The sequence below is a fragment of the Melanerpes formicivorus genome, unplaced genomic scaffold (genome assembly GCF_026170545.1).
Source record: "Melanerpes formicivorus ecotype bairdi unplaced genomic scaffold, bMelFor1.0.p_v2 SCAF_4, whole genome shotgun sequence".
NCBI classification, from domain to species: Eukaryota; Metazoa; Chordata; class Aves; order Piciformes; family Picidae; genus Melanerpes; species Melanerpes formicivorus.
The window spans coordinates 34,789,902-34,810,433 of NW_027142356.1; the positions used below are offsets into that span (position 1 = coordinate 34,789,902).

The 20,532-nt window shown below is 47.7% G+C and overlaps 1 protein-coding gene across 1 annotated transcript in view; it reads right to left on the reverse strand.

Annotated features, from left to right (window-relative positions):
- LOC137440954 (amyloid beta precursor protein binding family B member 2-like) overlaps positions 1–20,532 on the reverse strand; it is a 227,163-nt gene that overhangs the window by 146,106 nt on the left and 60,525 nt on the right. Inside the window, exon 2 of the mRNA XM_068137760.1 lies at positions 5,471–5,567. The gene's annotated coding sequence lies outside the window, so the exon portion shown is untranslated. The remainder of the gene's footprint in view (positions 1–5,470; positions 5,568–20,532) is intronic.

The window sequence follows — 20,532 nt, forward strand, 5'->3', positions numbered from 1 at the left end:
AGAGTGTGGCCAGCAGCTTGAGGGAGGTTCTTCTTCCCTGCTACTCATCCCTAGTTAGACCATCTGGAATATTGTGTCCAGTTGTGGGTTCCCCAGTTCAAGAGGGACAGAGAACTACTGCAGAGTGCTCAGTGGAGGGCAGTGAGGATGATTTAGGGACTGGAGCATCTCTCATATAAGAAACAGCTGAGAGACCTGGGGCTGTTTAGTGTGGAAACGAGAAGGCTGAGAGGGGACCTTAGCAATTTCTAGTAATACCTGAAGGGTGGCTGTCAGGAGGATGCAGCCAGCCTCTTTTCAGTGATAGGACAAAGGGCAATGGATATAAACTCAATCACAGGAAATTCTACCTCAACATGAGAAAAATGTTTTACTGGGAGGGTGGTGGAGCACTGCACCAGGCTGCACAGAGAGGTTGTAGAGTCTCCTTCTCTAGAGATCTTCAAAACCCTCCTGGGTGCACTCCTGTGTGACCTGCCCTAAGTGGTCCTGTTTTGCAGTGGGGTTGGATTCAGTATCTGAAGGTCCCTTCCAACCCTTAGCATTCTATGATTCTCTCCTGATGGCAGAGCTTATTCTTGGGAAAACAAACAAACAACCAAACCAAAACACCACACTTCTGCCAATAATTAAACATCTGTCAGAATAATCAGACTAGGGTTTCAGGTTGTCACTGATGCTTCCTAATCCTCTCTGAGCCATAAATAATCACATTAAACACTGCAATACCCTTTCAAAAAAGCACTTTTAGGCAACATTTCCTGACATAGTCTTTATTTTTACCTCATGGCACCGTTTTCCCTTTTTGTTTGACAAGTAAGATGTGTGTGGGGACAGCAAACTACCAGCTCAGGACAACCAACCAGCCAGGATGCAATTATTTCTTCTCAGGTCTTTTTCTCTCCACACCGTCCTCCCCCAAGGCAAGAAGAGTGTCCTTGGTCTGCAAGGACAGCTTCTATCAGTGCAGCAAGACATTTATTTCTTTTTGGAAGTATGATATACTAAGGTAGTAAAAAAAGGCTGAACCGTGCCCTGCACTACCCAGTGCTACGTCTTCTGCTGTTACCAGGGGCCAAAGGTGATGATGAATGGTGACAACACTGGGAGCAGCAGCACAGGCTGTTCCATTCACTTGCTGCAACTGGAGAAGTTCCCTCAGTGTTTGCTTCACAACCCATCTCTATTATTAACCAAATCAGGCACCAGAGAAAACAGCCTGATTTTGTGACTAACACATCCCACAAACAAGCAGCTATTGTCCCCAGTCCTCCAGCCCTCCTGCCCTCAACACAAGATGGACGTGGATCTGCTTCAGAGGAAGGCCACAAAGATGATCAGAGGGCCGGAGAATCTGCCCTGTGGGGACAGGCTGAGGGAGCTGGGGTTGCTCAGCCTGGAGAAAAGAAGGCTCCAGGGAGACCTAATAGCAGCCTTGCAGTACCTGAAGGCAGTCCATGAGAAGGCTACAGAGGGACTGTTTACAAAGGCCTGCAGTGATAGGATGAGGGGCAATGGTTTGAAATCAGAGAAGAGTAGATTTAGGTAGGACTTTAGGAAGAAGTGGAACACTGGAACAGGTTGAGCAGGGAGGTAGTTGAGGCCCCATCAAGGTCAGGCTCAACGGTGCTCTGGGCAATCTGATCTAGCAGAGGATGTCCCTGTTCACTGCAGGGGGAGTGCACCAGATGACCTTTGGAGGCCACTTCCAACCCAAACCATTCTATGATTCTAAGTGACAGCAACGTAGCAGGAGCTTTCTGATAGCCTCTGCTGAGCCACAGAGTGCATCACACTACTGGGAAGCTGCTGTAACCACATGATTTCAGCACCAAAGCGGGCTGAAGTGAGGTCAGTTAGAATGGGACTCACTAAATTCATCTCTTCCAGGCTCCACATAAATTATCACAGAATGCTTAACTTTCAAGCCACACTTGGACCTGAATTTCATGTTCAACCAACCTCATTGCTTGTAGCCAACAGCTCTAAATGACTCTTAATGAGAAATTGTTTAGCTAAAGAGGGGTCACTACTACAAGTACATCCTGAGCTGAAATTGACCAGAGAATTTCTACTAGCCCGTGAAACAAATTGCTCATCCTGGGTCAACCTCTAGCCAAGAGGCACACACACCACAGAAATTACTGTCTCAGCAAAAATAATGGAACAGTCCTGAAAATTGAACTCTTTTGCAGCAGAGATCTCACTGAGGCATGGAGAAAGATGATGGTGTGCCCTGAAGGACAACCTGAGCTATTGCTGTCCACACAGGGCTTGTTCTTGGCACACACTTCCACCTTTAAAATGCATTCTGTATACATTTTGAAACATCTAAGTGTTAATCCAGTGAAATCTGGAAAAGAATTCATCCAGACTACAACATTTGTGATCTTGGAGATGGTGTGGTGAGAACCAGCTCCACTGTGAGCATGACACCCATGCCTTGCCTGCAAGGCTTGCTCTGAAAAGCAGCAATAGCTGCTCGGGTCCTTGAAGCCACACCAGCTCCATTACCTCCAAAGCCTGCAGTTATCACAAAATGTGAAGCTCTTCCTTTTAATTTGAAAAGATAGGAGCTGGCAAGCTGTATCCTCCCCAAGTAGCTGGGGTGAGGAGTTTCAACTGAATTAAACAATGACTAACGCACTACTCCCTTCAGCCTGGGATCAAAGCAGTCTGCCATCAGAATGCTGATCAGCAGAGATGGTCTCACAAAGCTACCTGCAAGACACCTAGCTAAAGCCAGGCCAGAGACTGCACCATGCCCTGCCAGAATGCTGCCTGACAGTAAAACAGAGACCAGCCACGCAATTCCCCTCAAGGTGCTCTGATAGACAGGCCTTTGGTGGGCTGGACACAGCTGCAAAGAGCAGTAAGAGGAATTAGGGTGACTGATGCACCTGGCCATCTTCAGCCTTCACAAGAGATCTCATTATTTTTAGAATAAACCAAACCAAACCAGGTTGGAAGAGACCTTCAAGATCATCGTGTCCAACCCATCAACCAATCCAACCCACCCAAACAGCTAACCCATGGCACCAAGCACCCCGTCAAGTCTCCTTCTGAACACCTTCAATGACGGCGACTCCACCACCTCCCCGGGCAACCCATTCCATAGCGCAATCACTCTTTCTGTATAGAACTTCTTCCTAGACTGGTCCTGTTGAGGTGAAGGTCCTCAACCCAACAGCTTCTTCCTCGGTGAAAACACTGGAATCTCATTCAAGGGAAGTTAGGAGGCTCCCTTACTGATGCATAAAATGATTTGGCACAGCAAGAGGACTTACAGGCTCTTCTAGTGAAAGGGAGAGGACCATGAGGGGAAAAAAAGCCATGAGAATGACCTAGTATGTGGTACAAATTAGTAACTTCCACAGCAGCTCTATGTTTTGGAAGAAGAATACTGCTCAGTTTCCATCTAAGAACTGAGGCTCTGTCAAGTAGCTATAAAGACTAAAGAAAACCAGCTTGGAAAGAGAAGGTGCCCAGCCTCCTGTGTCATACAGGACCACTAGGTTTGCTTGGTTAGCATACAGAAAAATCATGCAGACTAAGACTAACCCTCAACTCCTACACAAGCCCTTAAGGGCCCTCTTACTGCACTGGCTTTAACATCTGTGTCTCAGACACATGAGATTAGCCCTGGCTGGAGTCCCATCATTCTCCTTGTGCAGAGACTGCTTTAATAAGCAATACCTTGCTTCACCAGAGAGTGAAGTTTAACCTAGAGTGGGAAAACCCCCAAAGCTCATCAGCATACATCTCTGAAATTCTTCAGAAGGAGAAGTCCCTTTTAAATAAGGAAGTCTCAGAGAAAATAACATTGCAGCAAGAAAGATCCTTTCCTAACCCAATGTCTCAGCTAGGTACCAGAATTTGTCTCCTTTCTACATTTGAACTAACTAGCTAAAGGAGAAACTTACAAGGTAAAGAGTTTGCAGCTGTACAACCCACAAGTGAAGCAAGAATTTGAGGCATGCATAAGATTTGCTCAGCAGCTACAAGGCTGGTGTACATCTGACAGCTCTGCCAGCTCACCTCCATCAGTTAGGACTGCACAAAGTAACACCTTGTAAGGATCACCAAAAGCCCAGGAGAGTGCTGCTGTACTTCAGGAAGGTAGAAGAGCAATCCTGATGGAGAAACTTCTTGCCTCTAGCAGCAAATAGTGCAGCCTCTCCGCAGGGCTCTGCCAGTACAGCTGCTTGTGTGGCACAGGCAAGCCTACAGACATGTTTAGCCCACATCTTCCAGCTAACAGCCCTTTTTTTCTTGTGGGCAGACAATGCCAGACCCCTCATACACCTTACTGCTGAAGATGAGAAACTCCACGGCTTGCTAGGTACCGGGTCTCATCAGAAGGAAGGGAAAGCAACAGTGCCAGAGGCTGCTGGGGAGTGTGCCACCAAACAATCCCTCCACACAGATGGCCTCAGCTGGTGCCACAAAGCAGCTGCTGCTGTGGGCCTCCCTCCCACTTCAAGGCTCACACAGAATCATTTGAGCACACTGCAGGAGAGTTCTGCCTCACAGAACACTGAAATCCAACGCTGGTGTCCACACCAACAGATAGCACTGCTGACACTGGCACTGCTATCAAACACCTCTGCTGCCCACAGCCTTTCCTCACGAGGTGGCAGAGCAAGCTGCAGTGTTTTTGTCAAACAGAGGTAGTCTGCAAGAATGGATAAACCAAGAACTGCTCTTGATGCAGAACAATATGAGCCAGAGCATCCTTTTTAGTAAACACTAGATGAACAACATCAATGCTGCACAGAAATACAGGTACCTCTGGTCTATGTGCTAGGAGAAATCTGAGACTGAGGGAGGTGATTCTCCCCCTCTACTCAGCCCTGGTGAGACCCCACCTGGAGTACTGCCTCCAGTTCTGGAGCCCCTATTACAAGAGGGATCTGGAAGTGCTGGAAGGTGTCCAGAGAAGGGCCATGAGGATGATCAGAGGGCTGGAGCACCTCTCCTGTGAGGACAGACTGAAGGAGTTGGGGCTGTTCAGTCTGCAGAAGAGAAGGCTCCCAGGTGACCTAATTGTGGCCTTCCAGTATCTGAAGGGGGCCTACAGGAAGGCTGGGGAGGGACTGCTCAGGATCTCAGGTAGTGATAGGACTAGGGGGAATGGAATGAAGCTGGAGGTGGGGAGATTCAGGCTGCATGTGAGGAGGAAGTTTTTCCCCATGAGAGTGGTGAAGCCCTGGAATGGGTTGTCCAGGGAGGTGGTTGAGACCCCGTCCCCGGAGGTGTTTAAGCCCAGGCTGGATGAGGCTCTGGCCAGCCTGATCTAGTGTGGGGTGTCCCTGCCCATGGCAGGGGGGTTAGAACTAGATGCTCCTTGTGGTCCCTTCCAACCCTGACTGATACTATGATACTATTTGAGATGTGAGATAAGAAAAGGGCAGAAAAAGCCCCTCCCCACCATCCCAGAAGACCCCCAGACATGGAGCAGATTACTTACCCTTCCCAGCTTGTTGGTGGAAAGCCAGTACCAGAGCACCGAGTCCTGGAGCGCTGGGCACCAGCACCCCCTCCGGTGGCTACAGAAAACAGGCAAGCTGCAAAACAAAACCAAGTCACGTATCAGAGTTTTGGTTTATGAAGAGCTGGGGAGGGATTAATGAAAACTACTGAGCTCCCAAAGGTAGGGGCTACCACAACAACCCCACACAGCCACCCCTCTGCAGCAGTGGGAGCCTGCAAGGCAAAGAGAGTCTGGCAATCAGAGGAGATGCCAAGTGACTGAGTGACCCACACCTAAAAAATGAAACCCTTAAAAGCCATCTGCATTCAGCAATGTGCAGGCAAGGGAAGTAAAAGCAAAACAGAGGATCCCTACATTACAGTGCAGCAATTTTCTTGAAGAGGGAAGCTGCTGTTGGACCATGACAGCTTGGGCACAGAAGAGAGGCATTGCAAGGGCAGGCTTTGAATTCTCTCTTTCTGCACTGCATTACAGACCTGTGCCTCTCCCCATACACAAACACTGAACAGCATGAAGAAAACTGAAGTAGATGATAGAGAGGAGCCCCAAGTTAGAAAAAAAAGGCAGCAAGAAGTCCTTACTAGGCAGTAAGTTCATAAACTAATTTAGAAAACAAAGTGAAAAATCATCTTTTCATTCCTGTTTGTGCTCAGCAGACATCAAGTAGGTAATTTCTGTTTGCAGAGTCTGTGTGCTGCATCACAGCCATTTGCTAACCATTCCACCCCCTGGTAAATGATTACATTAATGGTAAGAGGGCTGGTGCTGAGAAACATACTGGGATTATTGCCACACTGTGACAGAGGTGAGGTTACCTCCCCATCAAAAGATACTCCATCAGTGACAGCAGATCTGGCAGTCAAACAACGTTCTAGGATTCAAGGTAGGTCACCTGGAGAAGGCTCTGAGGTGACCTCATTGTGGCCTTCCAGTATCTGAAGGGGGCCTACAGGAAGGCTGGGGAAGGACTTCTCAGGATATCAGGTAGTGATAGGACTGGGGGCAATGGAATGAAGCTGGAGGTGGGGAGATTCAGGCTGCATGTGAGGAGGAGGTTCTTCACCATGAGGGTGGTGAAGCCCTGGAATGGGCTATCCAGGGAGGTGGTTGGGGCGCCGTCCCTGCAGGTGTTTAAGCCCAGGCTGGATGAGGCTCTGGCCAGCCTGATCTAGTGTGGGGTGTCCCTGCCCATGGCAGGGGGGCTGGAACTAGATGATCCTTGTGGTCCCTTCCAACCCTGACTGATACTGTGATACTATGGCATTATTCAACTTCATATTTGATCTCCCATCTGGAGGAAATAAATATGTGAGACCCAAAATACAAATCTCATCTGCTGTAGAGCTTAAAGAAAAAAAGAAAAGACTCATTTTTATCTTGTTAAAGCAAAAGCCAGGCTAAATAGAGCCAAATTCCATTGCATTTTGAAGAGAGATTTATTTTCCCCTGTCCTTGTTCTAATAGAGACCCAAGAACTATCAATCCTAGAAAGGACTGGGATAGAACAGATCACGTAAGAGAGCTAAAAATGTCCTTGTTAAAAATCCTCTCTGTCATTTGGAAACTTGCAAATAGACCTTTTTATAAGCCAGACAGAAAATAATATTAGAAGCTAAAGCTTTTTGAATAAATCAAGAAAATACACTCATTTTTTATTTCAATAATGAAATTGTACTTATAAAAAAACCCCCAAAACTCTTGAGGGAGCAAGGAGAAAGCAGAACGAGCTCTCTTGAAACTAATATTCTAACCCAATTTAGGAGGTACATTTGGGGACTTCTGTGCCAGATGATCAGATTTCGGCATTCAGCAGAGGAAAAAAAGGTGAGAGAGAAAGTAAGCACACGTTGTGCAAACTGCTTCTCACCAGCAAAGCCAAGAAACCAGAGATGGAGGTGTTCAGGAGGAGACTTGATGGGGTGCTTGGTGCCATGGGTTAGGTGTTTGGGTGGGTTGGATTGGTTGATGGGTTGGACACGATGATCTTGAAGGTCTCTTCCAACCTGGTTTATTCTGTGTAATTCTATGTAATTTCCTGCTGTCTGAGATTCGTGGGCTTTACACAAGCAGAACTCCTTGGGTTAAGTGTTGAGACCCCAAACCTCTGCAGAGACTGAGCAGACATGTCAGCATTTTCCAAATTTTTTTTTTTAAAGAGGTTTCTTCCTGGGAGTAACAAAGCCACATCCATCTGTGCTGGCATGGCCATTTTTTGAGGAACTCTCTTCATCCTATGTAGGCCTGCATTAGGAATAGTGTGGCCAGCAGGAGCAGGGAAGTCATTGTGCCCCTGTACTCTGCTTTGGTTAGGCCACACCTTGAGTCCTGTGTCCAGTTCTGGGCCCCTCAGTTTAAGAAGGACATTGAGACACTTGAACCTGTACAGAGAAGGGCAACAAGGCTGGGGAGGGGTCTGGAGCACAAGCCCTATGAGGAGAGGCTGAGGGAGCTGGGATTGTTTAGCCTGGAGAAGAGGAGGCTCAGGGGTGACCTCATTGCCCTCTACAACTACCTGAAAGGTGGTTGTAGCCAGGTGGGGGTTGGTCTCTTCTCCCAGGCAACCAGCACCAGAACAAGGGGACACAGTCTCAAGCTGTGCCAGGGGAGGTTTAGACTCAAGGTGAGGAGGAAGTCCTTCACCGAGCGAGTCATTCGTCATTGGAACAGGCTACCCAGGGAGGTGGTGGAGTCACCGTCCCTGGAGGCATTGAAGAGGAGATTGGACGTGGCACTTGGTGCCATGGTCTAGACATGGGGTCTGTGTTGATAGGTTGGACTCGATGATCCTCAAGGTCCTTTCCAAACTTAGTTATACTGTGACACTGTGATGAAACTCAATTTGCTCTGAAACAAGTCTACCCTAACTGCAACAGGTACAGCAGCTAATTCTGGCTACAACCTCCCTTCAGGTAGCTGTATTGCCATCTACCAGATGTTGACTTGCTGGATGGATGTCCAGAGAAGGGCAACAAAGCTGGGGAGAGGTTTGGAGCACAGCCCTGTGAGGAGAGGCTGAGGCAGCTGGGGTTGCTTAGCCTGGAAAAGAGGAGGCTCAGGGGAGACCTTCTTGCAGTCTACAACTACCTGAAAGGAGGTTGTAGCCAGGTGAGGGTTGGTCTCTTCTTCCAGAACAACCAGCACCAGAACAAGGGGACACAGTCTCAAGCTGAGCCAGGGGAGGTTTAGGCTAGAGGTTAGGAAGAAATTCTTCCCAGAAAGAGAGATTGGCCATTGGAATGTGCTGCCCAGGGAGGTGGTGGAGTCACCATCCCTGGAGGTGTTTAGGAAGAGACTGGATGGGGTGCTTGGTGCCATGGTTTAGTTGTTTAGATGGTGTTGGGGGATAGGTTGGACTCGATGATCTCAAAGGTCTCTTTCCAACCTGGTTCATTCTGTACTTTGTAATAATCAAAAAATAAAAAAGAAGCAAGAGCTCAAAAAGCATTTGACAGCTGAAATAAGACAGGTTTTCCATCCCAACAAGATCAGCTACCAGTTCTGAGATCAGAAGAAAGTGTGAAGTATAAAACAGTCTACAGCACAAGTCCCCGAAGAGGAATGATCAAGCTTCCCAACAATGCAGGAGGTAGGAAATTGCAAAGCAAAAGTTTCAACAAGAGACATCTGCCCTCAGCTCTGAAGGGACATTAACAGATGACAAATTCCTGAATCTGTGCTTTCTGCACACCCAACATTTTCTGTTTCCCAGCTGAGAACCTCTCCCCCGCTCTGAGAGTCCTTCCCTTTCTCTGCAGCCGGCTGAACACGTCCACCTCTCCACCCACATTTTCACCGCGCTGCCTTGCTTTGGAAATTGGCAGACCTGAAAACGACTCTGGGGTGAAGAGAGGAATTCTTTTCCCCCGCCCCCCTGTTCCTGTTTATAAATCTTCATATTTCAAAGAAAAGCTCAGCCAGGCAGCAGTGGAGCAAGCTCAAGTCTCCAGACCTATGCAAGCTAGAATAATTCATGTAGGACTTTATGAACAGCAGTAAACTGGGAGGCAGATAGCAGGCAGGCACTGATACCCTTCTTAGACAATGAATTAGCAAATGTCTAACGCCCACAGATGACAAAGTAGGAACATGCTGTTACAATTAATGAAATAAACAACTGGCTGCTTGAGGAAATATTAGGTGTGAGGTAAAAAACCCACCCTAAATATTCCCCATTCCCTCGCCTTGCAAAAAAGGAGTGACAGAGTGAAGTGGGATTAGACATTTCTGCGCACTTGGATTGACATGGGACACAGCCCTGTGACCCAGTCCTCAGCCAGCCCCAGAAATGAGCAGCCCCACGGGTGCCAGCATGCAACCTGATCTTGGGAACGTTAGAGAACTTCAGTCAGAAATAACAGCCTCACACAGAAAACACCAGCCAGCAAGAAACAGCAATAAAAACCACAACCACGGTGTTTAGTGCCCCTGTTGAGCTGCCAGAACAAAACTTACTTCTGTAGATCTCTCAAAACAGAGACAGATAGCTACCTGTAGAGACTCCCCGTGGGTTTGTAATGCCTAAACTCAGCCCAAAGCTGCTTTTCTCGGGGCTCAGCAGGACTTTACTGAGCTAGAAATCACTGCAGCCTTTCTCCTCCCGCTCCACTGCGGCCTGTGCCTGATGGCTTCCTGCCAGGAGCTATGGAGGTTAGCAGGTTTGATGGCTCTTTTTGCTCTTACCTCCTTGCTCCCGCTAAGGAACTCTAAAGTTGAGCTTAAATATCAAAAAGGCAGCTTTCCAACAGCCAAATTTCAGCTGGAGTCAGGACCCAAATAGGTTTCATACTTCAGTAACTCTTTTTCCTGCAGCACTTACTCTGTAAACAGTGTGCTCCTCAGCCATGGCATGGCATTTTTGTTCTTGCTTTTAAACTATAAAATCCCTGCACCAGCAAGGCACTCAGATGCTTCTCCTGAATTAAACCTCTGCTACTCTGATCTAAATTCACATCATCTAAAAACTGACACACACACACAAAAAATATTCACCAACTCTTCCCTGCTGGCCAACTGCTTCTCTGATGGCCCCAAGAGAGGGTAACCCAGCCTGGGCTTTGGGGTGGCACATCTCTCCTCCTCCTGGGGTGGCACATCTCTCCTCCTGGCTACAGAGGGTAGCCAGCCTGGGCTTTGGGGTGGCACATCTCTCCAAGGAGAGCAACAGAGAGTCTTCCATTCAAAAGCTTATTTAGCAGGAAAAGAAACACAACCATTTGCACCATGGGACACAAATGTCAAGGATTATATCACTCTGGAGCACTCCTCCTTGCTGGGACGTTGTTGAGTTGCTGGAAGGTGTCCAGAGAAGGGCAACAAAGCTGGGGAGGGGTCTGGAGCACAGCCCTGTGAGGAGAGGTTGAGGGAGCTGGGGTTGCTTAGCCTGGAGAAGAGGAGGCTCAGGGGAGACCTTATTGCTCTCTACAACTCCCTGAAGGAAGGTTGTAACCAGATGGGGGTTGGTCTCTTCTCCCAGGCAACCAGCACCAGAACAAGAGGACACAGTCTCAAGCTGCACCAGGGGAGGTTTAGGCTGGATGTTAGGAAGAAATTCTTCACAGAAAGAGAAAATGGCCATTGGAATGTGCTGCCCAGGGAGGTGGTGGAGTCACCATCACTGGAAGTGTTTAAAAAGAGAGTGGATGAGGCACTTAGTGCCATGGTTTAGTTGATTAGATGGTGTTGGATGATAGGTTGGATTCAATGATCTCAAAGGTCTTTTCCAACCTGGTTAATTCTATTCTAATCTAGTCTAGTCTAGTCTATTCCTGCATCCTTTCAAGCAATGGCTGCATACTGCCAACAGCCTGCAAACCTGCCCATGTTGGGCTGGCTGGAAGGGTGTAAAGTGCACTGGTGAGGCCTCACTTTGAGTACTGGGTTCAGTTTGGGGGCCCTCACTACAAGAAGATATTGAGGTGCTCAAGCAGGTCCAGAGAAGGGTAATGAAGCTAGTGAAGGGTCTGGAGAACAGGGCTGATGAGGAGCAGCTGAGGGAACTTGGGGTTGTCTAGTCTGCAGAAAAAGGAGGCTGAGGGGAGACCTCATTGCCCTCTATAACTCCCTGAAAGGAGGTAGGTTTTAGTCTCTTCTCTTTAGTAACAAGTGATAGGATAAGGCCTCAAGTTGCAGGGAAGCTTTAGGTTGGATATTAGAATAAAACTTCTTGACTGAAAGGATTCTCAAACACTGGAAGAGGCTGCATTGACATTATCAGGCTGGGGACTCGGCCCAAAGTGTCTTTTAAGCAGCAATCACAGGATCCCACCTACTTTACCATCAAAATTTCCACCTCTCCCTTCAATTTAAAAATAGAAGAAAGAGAAGTCCAGCATAATATCAATTATTAATAAGTACAGCATGGTCATCTATTTTAGGGACAATTTCTTCTCTTTCCTTCTAGAAAGCACAGTACCAGTTTCTAACCCCAGTCCATCAGACAGCCTCCCAATGAGTCTCATAGTCTCATGCAACCACTCTGAGAATTCAGGCCGCTGGGGTTTCCAAAAGGAGGAGAGAAGGAAGAGCTCTGTTTTAACTCTGAGTTTTTTTAGGGCCTTAGTCTGGAAATTGAAAAAAAAAACACTACAAGTGAGGTCCTCACTCTTTCCCTTCCAGAACAGGAGGACACAGTCTCACGCTGTGCCAGGGGAGGTTTAGGCAGAATGTTAGGAAGAAGTTCTTCACAGAAAGAGAGATTGGCCATTGGAATGTGCTGCCCAGGGAGGTGGTGAAGTCACCATCACTGGAGGTGTTCAGGAGGAGACTGGATGAGACACTTGGTGCCGTGGTTTAATTGATTAGATGGTGTTGGGTGATAGGTTGGACTTGATGATCTCAAAGGTCTTTTCCAACCTGGTCTATTCTATTCTATTCTATTCTATTCTATTCTATTCTATTCTATTCTATTCTATTCTATTCTATTCTATTCTATTCTAAATCTATTCTATTCTACTCTATTCTATTCTGTTCTGTTCTGTTCTAAATATATTCTGTTCTATTCAGTTCTGTTCTATTCTATTATACTCTATTCTATTCTATTCTATTCTACTCTATTCTGTTCTACTCTATTCTGTTCTGTTCTGTTCTGTTCTAAATATATTCTGTTCTATTCTGTTCTGTTCTATTCTATTCTATTATACTCTATTCTATTCTATTCTATTCTACTCTATTCTGTTCTACTCTATTCTGTTCTGTTCTGTTCTGTTCTAAATATATTCTGGACACCTTCCTGAAAAGGGGGGAAGATGGGCCACGTCCACCTAAGCAACAAGGAACATGGGCATGGCCCCCTGACAACACACACTGTCCACTGAGGAAAAGACTGTGAGGAGGGCAAGCCCTGGTATTTATGAATGATGCCCAGCTCAGTGCCCTTTATTTAGTGATTCTCTTTATTTAAAAAGTCTGAGGTGGCTATTGGAAGGTGGCTTTTGGTTTTCCTTTTAACATTTTGGACAGAAGGGAGTGGGGGAGACAGGGGAGGCAGAGCTAAGAAACTTTTCTTTGCTGCTAGTTTGGACCAAATTTGTGTTTCCACTTGAGCAAATCCTCCACACTATCACCCTCCATCACTTACACAGACCTCCAGGGTGCCAGGGACTGCTCTCAAACACCCAGGTGTAACTGGCTTCATGACTTGCTGCATTTCCTAAGTCTTGCTGCTTGCTGAGCAGCAAGAAGCAGAAGAAACCAAAACACTGGGCTGACCCTGAATCAGAATTCCTCTGCCACCTCAGAGCAGCTGCCATCCACCACTGTTCAGCACTAGCACCAGCCCACCTGGTCCTGCCAGATTGTGCACCCCCAAAACCCCACTTCAATTTATGTTCTGCTTCTACAGTTACCCATAAGTCACAACATCCTGCCCACCATTAAAACCTTCTATGGAAGCAGCCTGCCCTTACAGCCTGAGTGAGCTGGCATTTCCGCTGCTGAGTAATTCAGCTTGCTAAGGGTGAACCAGCCAGCCAGGGCAAGGAGCTGTTCCAGGAAGACAGCTGCTGTCCTGGTGCTAGGTCTCACCACACACATCCAACATGTAAAAGCCAGTGAAAGGAAGAGAGCACAGGAAACCCCCTGAACACAGCCCCCACACCCCAGGGCAGGCAGTCTGCAGTCTGCTGAGCATTCCCCTTGCAGCAGAACAAAGCTTTGTGTCCCCTTTTTCCATCCCTAAACCCACTCCTTCTCTCCAGCTTTCATCACCACTGCTATCATGACTCACCACAAGAACCAGACGAGAAGCTACTGTTACAAAACTGTCTGAGCAAAACATCTGAGCTGAGGCTTCACTTTCTGGGTTATTATGCCAGAAGCACAGCACACAGGGGCACACACTGCTCAACAGCAACTACCACACAGGGGTACACAGTGCTCAACAGCAACTACTCAGGCACAGTCCAAGCACCAGTGCAGCATATCTCCCCCCAGGTGGACGGCAATCAAGTCATATTTTCTGTTTGCTCATCCCTCCTGACCCAAGCTGGAGAGCTCACAAAAGCCCAGCACACAAGATTTGCTGTTGGCACTCCAGCAGTCAAACAAGCCTGCTTTGAAACCACTCAGACACCTGAGTTGAAAAGAATAGAATAGATTGGGGGGGGGGAAGAAGTGGAAAGAAATAACTTGAATGACCAGTTGAACACACAGCAGCCTGGAGTTTATCTCCAAAACTCCTTATTCTTAGCACAACAGGGTGCAATGCAGCTAGCTGAACAACTTTTCCAAATGCATGTCAAGAACCAAACTTACTTTCACACAGGAATCAAATCTTAAGGAAGGTGTTGAAAAGCCTGGCATTTATGTGCCAGAGACCTACAGTGAGGGTCAGAAGCAACTGAAGATGCTCATCCCCAAGCTGTCTGAAAGAGAAATGATTTGCCTTCTTAGCAGACAGACCATACTTGAGACCAGGTTTTATCTGTCACTTAGAGAAAAGCCCTGTGGGTGATGAGTATTCAGGTCACACACCTTTCCTGCAGCAACCCACAGCACAACTATTCATGTGATAAACACCCACGTCACAGCAGAAGCCAGTGGCAATGAATAATGCAGGAGATCCAGTCACTACCACATATCATACCCATGGGATATGGAGGCAGCATTTTAGCTTAAGTCATCCTTCCTCCCTCCAGGGCGCAAGTGTGCTCTTCAGCTATTCTCTCTCCAGCTCCTGCTCTCCACATACATTAACAGGTCAAACCCAGCAAAACAAGATGAGTAGCTGCAGAAGAAAAGAGGGGCACAAACAGACATGATGTACACCCTCTCACAAGACAACATTCCCATCTCCCAAGAGGCATGCTTTCCCACTATTCAGACAATTGCACAAAGCATTAGCTAAACCAGGACAAATTAAAATGGAGACACACACAGCCTTGGCTCAGCCCTGCCTGAATGAAAGGAAGTTAACAGTGCACTGCAAAACTGAAGTGCAATCTGAATTTGCACATCAGCTCCTTCTTCCAAAGGCATTGTCATTTGTGCTCAGAGGACAAACTCTCCCAGTGACTGACTTCAATTATTCATTCCTCCTCTGAATACTATTAGCACTGCACAATTCTCCTCAGTCCCTCCTGACATTCTCCGGCTCCTTGCAGCTTGTGCTGCATGCAGCAGGGTGCTTCCTCCTAGAGCATCCTTGATCCTGGCCACACCAGGGCAAGGCACAGAGCTTAGGGCAGCATGGGACAAAGCAACTGGCAATGCCAGCTTGGCTTCTCTGGCACTCTGTGCCTTCCAGCACCCTGCTTAAGCAACCAGTCTGCCAGCACTGCTGGCCTGCATGCAGCTTTCACATTAGCCTGGGCACCCGCTCACGCTGCAGATTTATTATGCCATTAGGAGGGTGTCTTTGTCTGGCATCTGTGTTGCTTTGTACTACTTCTTTTGCATTATTTTCATGTACACCAGAAAATCCATATAGGAAAATTTGTCCAGGAAACCAAATTGCATTCATTAAAGCTCAGGCAGATGCTTGGACTTAATGCTAAAAAAGACACAAAAGCAGAATAAAAGGCTCAAGCCTCTCTCCAGCTTCAGTCATAATCAATTTTAATGATGCTGTTATGAGACCTCATAATTTTGACTTCAAAGCCAGTTAAAAGACAATGAAGAAGCTTAGGCAGTGTGTGCTAACAGAAACCACACTGACTCTGCACACCAGCACAACTTATTCAAAACTTCTTGTACAATAGATGCTTAGCTGTAAAATAAAGGATCATCTCCTCTACCTTGCAACCCCACTTGGTTTGAGGAAGACACTGACACTCTTGAATGTGACCAGAGAAGGGCAACAAGGCTGGGGAGAGGCCTCGAGCACAGCCCTGTGAGGAGAGGCTGAGGGAGCTGGGATTGTTTTGCCTGGAGAAGAGGAGGCTCAGGGGAGACCTTATTGTTCTCTACAACTGCCTGAAGGGAGGTTGTAGCCAGGTGGGGGTTGGTCTCTTCTCCCAGGCAATCAGCACCAGAACAAGAGGACACAGTCTCAAGCTGCACCAGGGGAGGTTTAGGCTCAAAGTGAAAGTTCTTCACTGAGAGAGTTGTTAGCCTTTGGAATGGGCTGCCCAGGGAGGTGGTGGAGTCACCATTCCTGGAGGTGTTCAAGAGGGGACTGGATGTGGCACATGGTTTAGTTAGTCATGAGGTGTTGGGTGACAGGTTGGGCTGGATGATCTTTGAGGTCTCTTCCAACCTTATTGATTCTATGATTCCATCAGGAGTGGGGAGGATGGGGAGAATAAAGTTACAAAACCATTAACAGTACAGTTTTCACCCCTAAACCTAAAGATCTTACACCAGCCTGTGAATGATTTGGAAGAGATTATTACAGACCTGCTTAGTAATACTAAGGAGGAAACACTGTTTGGAGCAACAATCAGACCTGTCCCCTCTCCATCACCTCAAATAAAATAAGTGTGGGGCATCTGGGGGTCTCCTGCTCATTTGGGGATGGAACACTGGTTGGAATTTGTGCTGGTTTGGGAGTGTGTGTTTTTTTAACAAAAGAGAGTCAGTGAGTCACTGGAATAGCCCTTGCTCAGAATAGCCAGTGGATAACAGAAAAAAACCCATTCCTTACTTAGCATTCTCTTTTATTAATCATCTTTGCTGGTGAGCTGACTCACGATCGAGGGCTGATCTCTTAAGGAAGCAAAGCAAATGAAGAACATGGCAGCTCAGCTCTCGATTCTCACAGGAGTGAAAGATATTGAAATCAATTATTGTTTTTACAATAAATAATAATAATAATAATTGAGAGAGATTGGCCATTGGAATGTGCTGCCCAGGGAGGTGGTGGAGTCACCATCACTGGAGGTGTTTAGGAAGAGACTGGATGGGGTGCTTGGTGCCATGGTTTAGTTGATTAGATGGTGTTGGGTGATAGGTTGGACTGGATGATCTCAAAGGTCTTTTCCAACCTGGATTCTTCAGTACCATACCCCCTACATTGCTACCACCACTTCCATTAAATCACAGGAAACGACCATCTCAGCACTGACCTGCGACCAGTTCTGGAGCCCCTATTACAAGAGGGATCTGGAGGTGCTGGAAGGTGTCCAGAGAAGGGCCACGAGGATGAGCTGGAGCACCTCTCCTATGAGGACAGACTGAAGGAGTTGGGGCTGTTCAGTCTGGAGAAGAGAAGGCTCCCAGGTGACCTAATTGTGGCCTTCCAGTATCTGAAGGGGACCTACAGGAAGGCTGGGGAGGGACTGCTCAGGATCTCAGGTAGTGATAGGACTGGGGGGAATGGAATGAAGCTGGAGGTGGGGAGATTCAGGCTGGAGGTGAGGAGGAAGTTCTTCCCCATGAGAGTCGTGAAACCCTGGAATGGGTTGTCCAGGGAGGTGGTTGAGGCCCCGTCCCTGGAGGTGTTTAAGCCCAGGCTGGCTGAGGCTCTGGGCAGCCTGATCTAGTGTGGGGTGTCCCTGCCCATGGCAGGGGGGCTGGAACTAGATGATCCTTGTGGTCCCTTCCAACCCTGACTGATACTGTGATACTATGAAACTATGACTTGATTGCAGTTTTTCCCTGATGCTCCAAAAGGAACCCCCAAAATCCACCCTAATAATGTTCCCTCAGCCTAGCTTATTTATATCCCCATCACTTCTGGCTATGAATTAAAACTTCCTGTCATCCCCTTGTTTTAAGTAAGACCTACACTCCAAAGAACTATATTGATATTTTGTGTGTTTGTTTTCTCTCAGCAGATATTATTTCCCCAATTCACACAGAATTACCCAAGAAATTGAGGGGTACCACACAGCAAGAAGGACCTCATGTCTCAATGCTGTGCTCCCAAATTGAGTTTAACAGAGAATAAGGCTTTCCTCCTCCCCCCCACATAAAAACAACAACAAAAGATTGCCCTGGATAAGCAGGGCAGTGCTTTGTCCCAGTGCCCCCAGATTCCCAACATGCCCACTCATGCTGTACCAGGAATGTTAGCTATGTTTAGCATTTTGCTTGGAGGTACAGCAGGAATCTAGGGTCAGCAGCAGCCACAGGTGGTCAAATTTACTCAAACAGTTAAGTTAATCAATACAGCAACAAAAATGTAACCTCTTCAACCCAGAGAGTGAAGCTTCATAACTTTGGAAGTGGGTGCTGAGAATAGAATAGAATAGAATAGAATAGAATAGAATAGAATAGAATAGAATAGAATAGAATAGAATAGAATAGAATAGAATAGAATAGAATAGACCAGGTTGGAAGAGACCTTCAAGATCATCGCGTCCAACCTATCATCCTACACCACCTAATCAACTAACCCATGGCACCAAGCACCCTGTCAAGTCTCCTCCTGAACACCTCCAGTGATGGTGACTCCACCACCTCCCGGGGCAGCCCATTCCAATGGGCAATCACTCTCTCTGTGTAAAACTTCCTCCTGACCTCCAGCCTGAACCTCCCCTGGCACAGCTTGAGGCTGTGTCCTCTTGTTCTGATGCTGGCTGCCTGGGAGAAGAGACCAACCTCTGCCTGTCTACAACCTCCCTTCAGGTAGCTGTAGACAGCAGTAAGGTCTCCCTTGAGCCTCCTCTTCTCCAGGCTAAGCAACCCCAGCTCACTCAGTCTCTCCTCATAGGGCCAGTGTTCCAAGCCCCTCACCAACTTTGTTGCCCTTCTCTGGCCACGTTCCAGCAAGTCAACCTCCTTCCTAAACTGAGGGGCCCAGAACTGGACACAGTACTCGAGGTGTGGCCTAACCAGTGCAGAGTACAGGGGCACAATGATCTTCCTACTCCTGCTGGCCACACTATTCTTGATGCAGGCCATGTTGCCATTGGCCTTCTTGGCCACCTGGGTACACTGCTGGCTCATGTTCAGCCAGCTGTCAACCAGCACCTCCAGGTCCCTCTCTGCCTGGCTGCTCTCCAGCCACTCTGACCCCAGCCTGCAGCACTGCATGGGGTTGTTGTGGCCAATGTGCAGAACCCGGCACTTGGATGTGTTCAATCTCCTGCCCTTGGACTCTGCCCATCTGTCCAGCCTGTCGAGGTCTCTCTGCAGAGCCTCTCTATCCTCCAGCAGATCAACTCCTGCCCCCAGCTTGGTGTCATCAGCAAATTTACTGCTGATGGACTCAATGCCCTCATCCAGATCATCAATGAAGATGTTAAAGAGGATGGGGCCCAGCACTGATCCCTGGGGGACTCCACTACTGACTGGCCACCAGCTGGATGTGGCAGAGTGCTGCTGTCCAAGCCATGAGCTGACAGCTTGGCCAGGAGTTTGCTATGGGGGACAGTGTCAAAGGCCTTAATGACCAGGAGCACACAAGTGATGCTGGCTTGGACAGGAAAGTTCTAGAGTTGTCTGTTTATTGATTCTCTGGGCCTAAACTGTGACAAATGAGGCAAAGTATTATGAAATTAAAAGTGAAAAAGAAGGTTCCCTGCAACAAGAAATGAAGCATGCAGCAGAACAAACGGAAGTACTGAGAAAGCCTCCAGGAAATCGATGGGAATTCAGACATTAATTTCACAGACCCTAGACTGATGTCTGTGCTGCAACTGAAAAATAAAACTCACAACTTCTTAAATGTGCCACCTCCAAGAGGTCTCAGAACCCACTGGAGTGCAGAGTTTCAGCTCTAGGAACAAAACCACCACGCAGTTACACCGAGGCTAAACGCAGATGGCTGATGTATGACCACTGAAAAGAATAAACATTAGAACAGTCTAATGCTCATCCTTCATAACCTAAGTGCATCCAGAATTTGCTAGAAAGTATCATGAGAAGGGTGCACCTGCAACCTCAGCTGAAGTCTACAGAAGTCAAGAAGAGTAATTCCCACTGTGTCCAGTTTACTCACCAAGGAATGTGGCTGTACTCAGAACTACTAGGGGAGAGCCAGTGGCTCCAAGACTTCACAGTATCACAATATCACCAAGGTTGGAAGAGACCTCAAAGATCATCAAGTCCAACCTGTCACCACAGACCTCATGACTAGACCATGGCACCAAGTGCCACGTCCAGTCTCCTCTTGAACACCTCCAGGGATGGTGACTCCACCACCTCCCTGGGCAGCACATTCCAATGGCAAACGACTCTCTCCGTGAAGAACTTTCTCCTCACCTCCAGCCTAAACTTCCCCTGGTGCAGCTTGAGACTGTGTCCTTTTGTTCTGGTGCTGGTTGCTTAAGAGAAGAGACCAACTCCCTCCTGGCTACAACCACCCTTCAGGTAGTTGTAGAGAGCAATGAAGTCTCCCCTGAGCCTCCTCTTCTCCAGGCTAAACAACCCCAGCTCCCTCAGCCTCTCCTCACAGGGCTGTGCTCGAGGCCTTTCCCCAGCCTTGTTGCCCTTCTCTGGACACATTCAGGAGTCTCAATGTCCTTCTTAAATTGAGGGGCCCTGAACTGGACACAGTACTCAAAGTGTGGCCTAACCAGTGCTGAGTACAGAGGCACAATGACTTCCCTGCTCCTGCTGGCCACACTATTCTTGATGCAGGCCAGGAGAGATGTGTGCATGTGTATGTAGATGTGTAAGTATGCATGGGGATGGACACAGGCACACCTTTTAGATGC